General features: G+C 42.6%; 1 long non-coding RNA gene across 1 annotated transcript; it reads right to left on the bottom strand.

Moving 5' to 3' along the window:
* Positions 1-5,413: 5,413 nt before the first annotated feature.
* LOC140688805 (uncharacterized) lies at positions 5,414-7,943 on the bottom strand. The gene is made up of 2 exons (XR_012063640.1): positions 7,868-7,943; positions 5,414-6,568 (listed from the first exon to the last, which is right to left on the bottom strand). It is a non-coding gene; the product is annotated as an uncharacterized lncRNA (long non-coding RNA).
* Positions 7,944-8,961: the final 1,018 nt, after the last annotated feature.

Genomic DNA, 8,961 nt, shown 5'->3' with positions numbered 1-8,961 from the left:
CTCTTTACTATCCTAAGAGAATCTAGGTACTGGTTCAAAAAAAATGACACCATAAATTATACTTAACTTTTGGCCAATTGTAAAAAGAAATAAAGTTAAATAGAATTATCACTTTCCTTGTTGAAGTCACACAGTGACCTAGCTATACTGTCTCTCCATCCTTACAGGAGCCATTTGAGGAGGGAAATATCATTTTGGAGAGTTTTGAAGTTGGGGACAAGACGATCAGGATTAAGTCACGTGCCTTCTGTCATAACTGGCAGAGGGGTGGTTCTAAACTCTACTATCTAATTTATATTCAAATTTTGAGAATCTAGCCATTAATTAATAACTATTTCTGAGGAAAGAAAGAACAGGATATCCCTTTCAAAATAATAGTTCAGCCCAAACTAAGTTTCACTGGAATTTAAGTGAAATATAAAGTCATAGTCTGAGAATAAGACTCCATATTTGGAAGGATGACACTGTAATTTAAGTGATTTGAGACCTGCTTTTTCTTGTTCAATAGAGAAAGTTACTTGTTTTGGTTGCTGCTCCAATCTGGGCCCAAGAGCAATATGAAACAATGATCAGAGTTCAACGAATATCAGTTGAATGAATGAGTCATAAACGTATCTACTCAGCAAGCAATGCCTTTAATGACTGACTCATGGTAATACAATGCTGCACGCCAGATGCTATGAGTCAAAGTTGAGTCTTAGTTAAAATGTAGTTTTGAAAAAAAAAAAAACTACCTATACAACAGTGGCATTTATTTCAAACCTCAAGCCTGGATTCCTAACATTCACTTATGTATTTACCGTACATGAATTTAACCACGATGTTTCTTCCAATCTAATAGACCAATAATGGCAAGACAAACCTTCATTGTATAAAGTAGTAAGAGAAAAAAGAGAGAAAGAAAGAAAGGGAAAGAAAGAAAGGAATAAAGAACACTGACCATTACAATTTTAAAATGCCATCAATTATAAAACACACCTCAGTTTCAGAGATGTAAAAATATAAAGCAGATGCATCTCAGGATCAGTGAAATACAGTGTTTATTTGCAGAAATCCACCATTAAGTGGCTGCATTTCTTCTATTAAACGATGGACATAATTAAAGCTGAAAAGTTAATGCAAGCAAGAAAAGAAATGATGGAAAGATTTTGGGAAATGATTTTAAGTTTTTTTCCCACCAGGGACCACAAATGAAATGCTTGGTTTGAACTTTACAAGGATTTTCAAGGGTCATTTTAGCTACACATGATTTTTATCCCAGAGGCTGACTTTGAAATCTAACTTTCCCCTTGACCTTAAGGTATGACCAACCCCTAGGTATAAATAGAGTTTTCTTAATTTCTAAGATTATACATTTTAGCTAGTAAGAAGAGCTAGCGTTGATCTAGCAGCCAAACTTGTATTTCTACAAATCCTTTCTTTTACTTTCCAAGGGGCCATCACGATTCAGTGTAACTTTAACAGGTCTTAACCACATTTTCCAAGTCACCTCCCCCCATCCCTCTTCAGACAAATTCACTCATTCTTCCTACTCCCTCTGAGGAAACCTTCAGAGCCCTGTAAGTCACCCCTCCTCGTGCAAATTTTTCTGGAAAATCAACACCGAGTAATAATAATAAAAGATTCCACTATTTTTACTGCCTGAGTCTCTCTAAGCCCTGGACAGACAGCTTGGACCCAGGCACAGAAAGCCTTAGCGAGTGGCGCCAAGTCACACAAAGCCATTCTTAAGATGCCTGTTCTGTGCTATCAACCCTCCTACCTTAGGCAACCCCCTCCTGCTGGTTAAGTGCTAACACATGCTTTACAACCGCAGGAGGGGGTACAGTTTACAGATTAAAATTAGATGCAGAATTAAATTGCTTGAACACAGCAAAAAAAGAAAGGGGGTGGAGGGAGGGGTGGAGAAGACAATTTGACCATGTCAATACTCACACTCACTTACTTCCAAGGCTTGGATTTCCATACATTTCCAGTAGAATTCTTGGGTTCAGGGTCTACTTTCATTACTGAGAGTCCCTTTCCGAGGAATAACACGGAGATTCTGTCAAAGGGTCTGCAGCCCCATGAAAATGCACGTTCACAATGTGGAATTTACAGCCAGGCAAGATCGCTGAGTCAAATACCAGAGCTCCCGTAAGAGAGCCAAGTAGAGTAATTTAATGACTCCTAATGACATGTGTAACTTTTCAGGCCACTATAATAAGAGTAATCAGATCTCAGGCTTCAGGGTGTAACCTGATCACCTGTGCTTTTCAGAAAAGAATTTCTGTACACAGGGACAGCACTGCACAGCTGGCCAGGCTCGTTACTGGTCACGTCAAGAGGAAGGGAAGGAGAGATCAACTTCTCCAAATCATTAAATGCCTTTTGCAACTGGGAAACACAAACTAACACAGCAGTTATGATAGAAGAGTCTTATGAAATAGAAAACGACAGTTGTTGCCTGGAAATTAAGACCTAAACTCGTGGAAAAGGAAATTAGTAAGTTCACAATCTGTAGTTTCTTGGTTTAGAATACAAGGTTACAAAACGAAAAGTTATTCACTCTTCCATCAAAGACATGTGTGGGGAGCCTTTGCACTATTTACTGATATTTTCTTGAGTCCTGGGTGAGACCGTGGTAAGTACACTTACTTCCTCCTGGGAACCTGACGTCAAGTGGTGGAAAGACATTCATCACATAGTCTGCTAATTAGAGGACTCTAAAGTGAGCGGATAGAGGATGAAAGACAGACCACCAGGACTTCAAAAAAGAGGAAAATGAGCAAGGCCAAGGCTTACTAACTTGCAAAAGAAGGGAACACAAACCAGTGAAGAAACTCATTAGGTCATTCAAAGACAGGGGAAAGTTACAGGTTTTGAAGTGCTAGGCAGGGTTATTCCTGGTCATGTGACAAGTCAGGTTTGAGAACTAACTTTCTGGATAAAAACGATGAAGGTGACAAGTCAGGTTTGAGAACTAACTTTCTGGATAAAAACGATGAAGGAATTCAAGTCTATCCAACAAACTTCATAGTTTATTGACCAGCGAAGTCTTCAGCTGGGTCCAGTAAGGGTTTGGTATGCCAAGGTCATTCAGAGTTCATGGCTTTCTACAAGTTTCAGCTGGTTAGAACTAGTTGTGATGAAATTTAGTTTTCATGTCATCCAGGCGGGTTCTACTCTAGTGGAAAATTTTTCATTTGCAGACGTAGAGGATAACTGGTAAAGGAGTAGAGGATATGGGGTCAGGAAAAGGAGACAGAGCACCCTGGGCACAGAGGATAACACGTGTGGACACCAATGGTGGGATAGGAAAGACAATTCAAGGAAAGGATAGAGACCAGCCTGGTACGGATGAAAATAAGCCTGTGAGGAACTGCTGTCACTTGAGGTTGAGAAGGTAGCCTATGGCAAGGCTATGTAGGAATATATAAGCCATGTTTGTTAACTATTAGAGAAATGCAGATCAAAACTACCATGAGGTGTCACCTCACACCAGTCAAAATGACCATCATTAAAAAGTCTACAAATAACACATGCTGGAGAGGCTGTGGAGAAAAGAGAGCCCTCCTACACAGTTGGTAGGACTGTTAACTGGTGCAGCCACTATGGAGAACAGTATGGAGGTTCCTTAAAAAAACTAAAAATAGAGTTACCATAGGATCTGGCAATCCCACTCTTGGGCCTTTATCTGGAGAAAACTCTAACTCAAACAGATACATGCACCCCAGTGTTCATAGCAGCACTATTTACAACAGCCAAGACATGGAAGCAACCTGTGTCCATCAGCAAATGATTGGATAAAGAAGATGTAGTGTGTACATATATATATGTATACACACACACAAACATAATGGAATATATATAATGTATATATGTAATATATATATGGCAATATTAACCATAAAAAAGATGAAATAATGCCATTTGCAGCTACATGGATGAACCTAGAGATTATCATATTAAGTGAAATAAGTCAACAGAGGAAGACAAATATCATATGATATCACATATATGTGAAATCTAAAAAAGAGTGACACAAATGAAACGGAAATAGGCTGACAGACAAAGAAGATGGACTACGGTTCCCAAAGGGAAAAGGTGTCGGGGGAGGGATAAATTAGGAGTCTGCGATTGGTAGGTACACACTCCTAGATATAAAGTCAATAAGCAACAAGGACCTACTGTAGCGCACAGGGAACTATATTCAACATCTTGTAATCACCTAGTATGGAAAAGAATCTAAAAAAAAAAATACGTGCATACGTGAATCGCTTTGCTGTACACTTGAAAGCAATACAACATTGTGAATCAACTCTTCTGCTTCCATAAAAATTTAACATTTTTTCAAAGGTTAAAAAAAAAAAGAATGCATAAGCAATGTTGATTTTTTCCCTAGTGTCCTAAGAACAATAGGAATCCACTGAGGGATTTTAAAACTAAGCGTAGGCGTGGGAGGTGGAGAGTCATGGAGGATCTGATTGAGTTTCAGAAAAGTCGCTGTTATTGTGTGAAAGATGAAATGATGTGTCTGCTAGTTGAGCTGCTGATACACCATTTAGGAGGCAATTATCACTGTCCAGAAGAGAGATGACAGGCTTATAAACAGAGATGTTTCCAGGAAATCTGGATGATTTCAACAATGAAAAAGAGTGTGAGGGGAGATAATCTGGCACCCAAAACTCAACTGCCCAATAATTTACTAATATAATACTTAACCCTGGATCCAGCGTTTTCCATCTTCGAGACCGTGGTTGGCAGCATTTAAAATGAGCCCCAGTGATCCTCGTTGACAGATATTTATTCTATGTGTAGTCATCTTCTCTTGAGTGTGGCCTGGACCCAGTGACTTAATTCTAAAAAACTGAACATGGTAGAGGTGAGGGAGTCATTTCCAAGATGGGGTTATCCAGAAAAATGTGCTTTCTCATTTGGTTCTCTTTTGCTTTCTCCTGGGTCACTCTATGTGGGGAGACCACCTGCAGTATCACAGAAAACTGCCTGCCGTGAGGGGCCGAGGGCACAGCCGCGTGAGTGAGCCGGCAGGTGGGCCTGCTGTAGTCTGGGCTGGTGAGGACTGAGGCTGAACCAGCACCTTGACTGCAGTCTTTTGGGAGACCCTGAGCCAAGAGGAGCCCAACAAAGCTGCATCAGATTCCTGACCCCAGAATCTGTGAGATAATAAGCCTTTATTCTTTTAAGCTGCTAAGGTTTGGGGTTATTTGTTACACAGCAGTCAGTGACTAACGTAGAAAGCTTGCTAGTTAAGCAACCAGTTTGCCTTTCTTATGTCACTTTCACTAATTTTTAAAAACCTCCTGATGTGCCTCTTTACACTTCTTCAATATTTTATACCTTTACACTTCTCTTACTAAATCTTTTCTTAAAAATGTTATTTTTACAGCAGTCAGTGTACAGAGAGACATAATAAAGTTGAAATGGTTTTTAAAGTTTTAATGGTTCCAAGGTTGATGAAAGAAAGTAGACATGTGAGGTGTACATAAGTTCAACTCTATGATAAAGTTAGGAGGTATTTTGCTTTGGTAAATTTTGCACTCTCAAAGAATAGGTAAGCACACAGTACTAAATATGGTATCTTTTCTGCTTTGTTAATATTTAGTAATTTTTGGTAAAAACTATGATTATACTTATTAAGTAAAAATAATAGTCTTCAGATTTTTGATGCATTTATGTAATATAAAAGAAAGACATTTTGGTATCTCATTGATGATATTTGGATACTAGAAAAAAAAAAGAATGAACTTTGGCCATAAATAGAATATGAAATTCGCATATGTCCATGACAGTCTTGCCCCTGGATACTGCAGGGCTGCAGTCTGCAGTAATCCCCTTTGTGTCTCTACTCCTACCTCAGAATAGTTCTGAGTGGTTCCAGGAGATTTCACAAACCCCATCAAACTGTATGTACACGGCATCAACCATCTTTGCCCACTTCTCCTTTCCACTGAACTATAACTTTTCCCATTTAGCGTCACTGTTCTTTTGGCTGCATCCAGTTACACTCAGCAGGGACGTCCCCTGGTGACAGAGCCGTCTCACCGGGTAACAGCATCTGCCTGCCGGTTCTGCTGCTCCAGGTACCACCACTGCCCTGGAGAGCGGCCTCCAGCTGCCCGAGCTGCCAAGATGAGAACTTGTAGAGACCTCCTTCCATCTTTCAATGTAACACTGGCAAAATGGCACCAAAGAGCCACGTTTTTTTCCAATATCACAGAAAGCTGTAATGGAGCAGTTCTTTCTGTTTATGCAGAGAATCAAGCAGAAATCCATAAATGGAACCAACAGACTTATCTACATGTCGAGCACTTGTTAAATTCAGAACTGCCCCTTGTGCTAAGATGAAGGCTTTATAATGCAGCCAAAACTAAAAGCCTCTTCTTCTTCTTCTCCTTCTCCTTCTTCTTCTTCTTCTTCTTCTAAAATGAAGCTCTCTGTAAAAAAGCTTTTCAATTCTTTATACGTTGATTCCTGGGAAGGCACGGTCAGAATCACCATCACAGCAAAGAAGACGCCTTCTACCCATCATCAAAGGGCAGTAACCCTCTGCTCCTTTCTCTTCTTTCTGTTGACAACAATAACAACAAGAGAAAAACAAACGTTAATAAGGTTTCAAGATTTCATGGTAAAAGCACTGAATTTAAAAAAATTGGGAGATTTGCGTTTCAGCTCAGTTCTACCTTAGACCGCTTCTTTGATACAAGTCAGACTGACTATTCTTCCAGGATCTTCCAAATTATTGCCTCATCTCTATAAAATTTCTGGAATGGTTGATCTCTAAAGCCTTTTGCAAACTCTAAATCTCTACAATTGAATTAAGAAAAAAAATTTGGCAAAATTATTTAGCAAAAATGTTATATGAATCTTAGAAACTTTGTTTTACACTTGTGTTTATTGCTATGGGGATTTTTTTAAAGTGCACATCAATTTTCCTCCCACTTTTGCCATTTATTCAACTGAAATACAAACAGAGGGAAAAGCATTTGTTGGTTTGCATTAATAATCAGATTGGTCAATTAAAAATATGGAGATGAGATGAGAAAAGAGAACTTCAAAGAAAACTAAGTAGAAAATGCTTGTGAAGCCAGGACGACAACAAGAAGGGGTTTAAGAAGGTGCTGTCACACGGTTCTTCCCAGAATTTCATTAGGGAACTAACAAAGAAAATAATTTCAAATTTTGCAGCTAAACAAAAAGATTTTCTTAGAGTCAAGCCAACTAGGCAGTTCCTTAATGCTTGTGATGTGCAATGCTTGTCAAATTTTAAGAATTATCAAAACCACCCCATGACAGGAAAAATTATAAGAAATCGACACGGCCAGTCGTAACCACAGACCTTTGGCCTCTCAGCTGGCAGCGTGGTTACCTTCCCTGGCACACGCACGGCTTCTAAGCGCGAACCAGACGCCCATGTGTATTTTCGATACCAACGTAACATGGACAGAGCAGGCAAAAGACATCAGTCTCTGTGGCTGCAATAAACACACACACACAAAACACAGCTCTCAGCTTTCCACTGGGATTTATTTAGATACGTAGATATTCAGATATTTGCAGCCAGTAGCACCGAAGGAACTGACATACGGAAAACAAGATTTTGGTCTAAAACACCCCATTTGACAACAAAAGAAGGACATTTATCATCCGTTGAAAGGGCAGCGAGTTAGCAAGGCCGCAGCGTGACTCGGCCTGACCGTGGGGCGCGGGGTTGGCGCAGAGTCGCTTCCCGCCGCCTGCAGGTGCTACGCGGGGTGTCGGTCTGAAGACTGGCTTCGCCAAGGCCTGCCGTCCGGCGCTGCGCCCTTCACGACAAGCAAAGCAAGAGGGAACAGCGAGCCTTTTATGTTGAGCCCATGGAACTTACCACTCTGACCTCAGCCGTGCAAACCAGAAGTGAAAGAGGCAACTGCAGATCTGACCAGTGAAGCCGGCGGAGCAGTGCCACGCGGGGCTGCAGGGCCGCGCGGCCGGGCACGCGGGCGGCGGGCGTGGGCGCAGGCCTCCGGCGGCGCGGCCGGGGCGGGTCCGGGCGGCGGGCGCGGGGAGGCCGGGCCCCTGCTGCAGGGAGGCGGCGGCCCCGCGCGCAGGTGCGGAGGCCGCGGGGAGGGGCGCGCGCCGCCTCGCCCGCCGCAGCGCAGGCCCGGGCCCCGGGCGCCGCCGCCGCCGCCGCGCGGAGAGCACCCGCCCCGCCGCCCGCGGGCGGGAGGCCTCGCTGCGCGGGGGCCTCCGGGCGGGCCGCTCTCCTCCCGCGCCGCCGCGGCCGGGGGTGCGTTTCTTTACAGGGAGGAAAAATGAAAGTCTCCCACCCCTGGCGCTTTTCGGTGTGCGGGGCTAGAATACATCCTTTTTAAAGCCCCTTTCCATGCTCCTCTGGAGGTGAGGGCCAGCAAGGAGACTGCTGTGAGAACAAAGCCCCGATTGATGACGCTTTTGCTTAGAAAATTCCAGAACATGTGCTCGGATAGTGTAAGGTAGGTGGTGAACCATGACGTTGTCTCCTAAAGAAGAAGTTGGTGGCCAGTGCACGGGAGAAGGTCTTTAAGAGGAGGAACTGACCCTGAGAAGATGGTCGTGACCAAGTGCCAGGAAGGACTTGACCTGGAAGAACATTTAGAATTTTCTCATGTTTATTGAAATATTTCGTATTCATTGTGTTGTGACATGCTCTCCTACGAAGACCCCCACTGAGTTTCAAGCGCGCTGCACAGGGTAGTTTTTTGTTTTTATTTGCCAGACTATTGATGGATTATGGAGAAAGCGTATTCAGCATGGGATAAAGTCCCATTCGGAAAGCAGGGTGAAGAACAGGGGACTCAGGTAAGGAGGCAGTGGGAGTTGAGGAAGCCTCTCAGAGGGTCTTGTGTGGCTGGCAGCACCTTAGGATGACTCCCTGTGGATAAAAGGAGGTCCCACTAACATGACTGTGTTACAATACATGACAAAGTAATTTTGCAGGTT

This window comes from Vicugna pacos, chromosome 23 (genome assembly GCF_048564905.1).
Source record: "Vicugna pacos chromosome 23, VicPac4, whole genome shotgun sequence".
Classification (NCBI taxonomy): domain Eukaryota; kingdom Metazoa; phylum Chordata; class Mammalia; order Artiodactyla; family Camelidae; genus Vicugna; species Vicugna pacos.
Note: the sequence above shows the minus strand (reverse complement) of the source record. Positions and strands in the feature narration are given on the sequence as shown.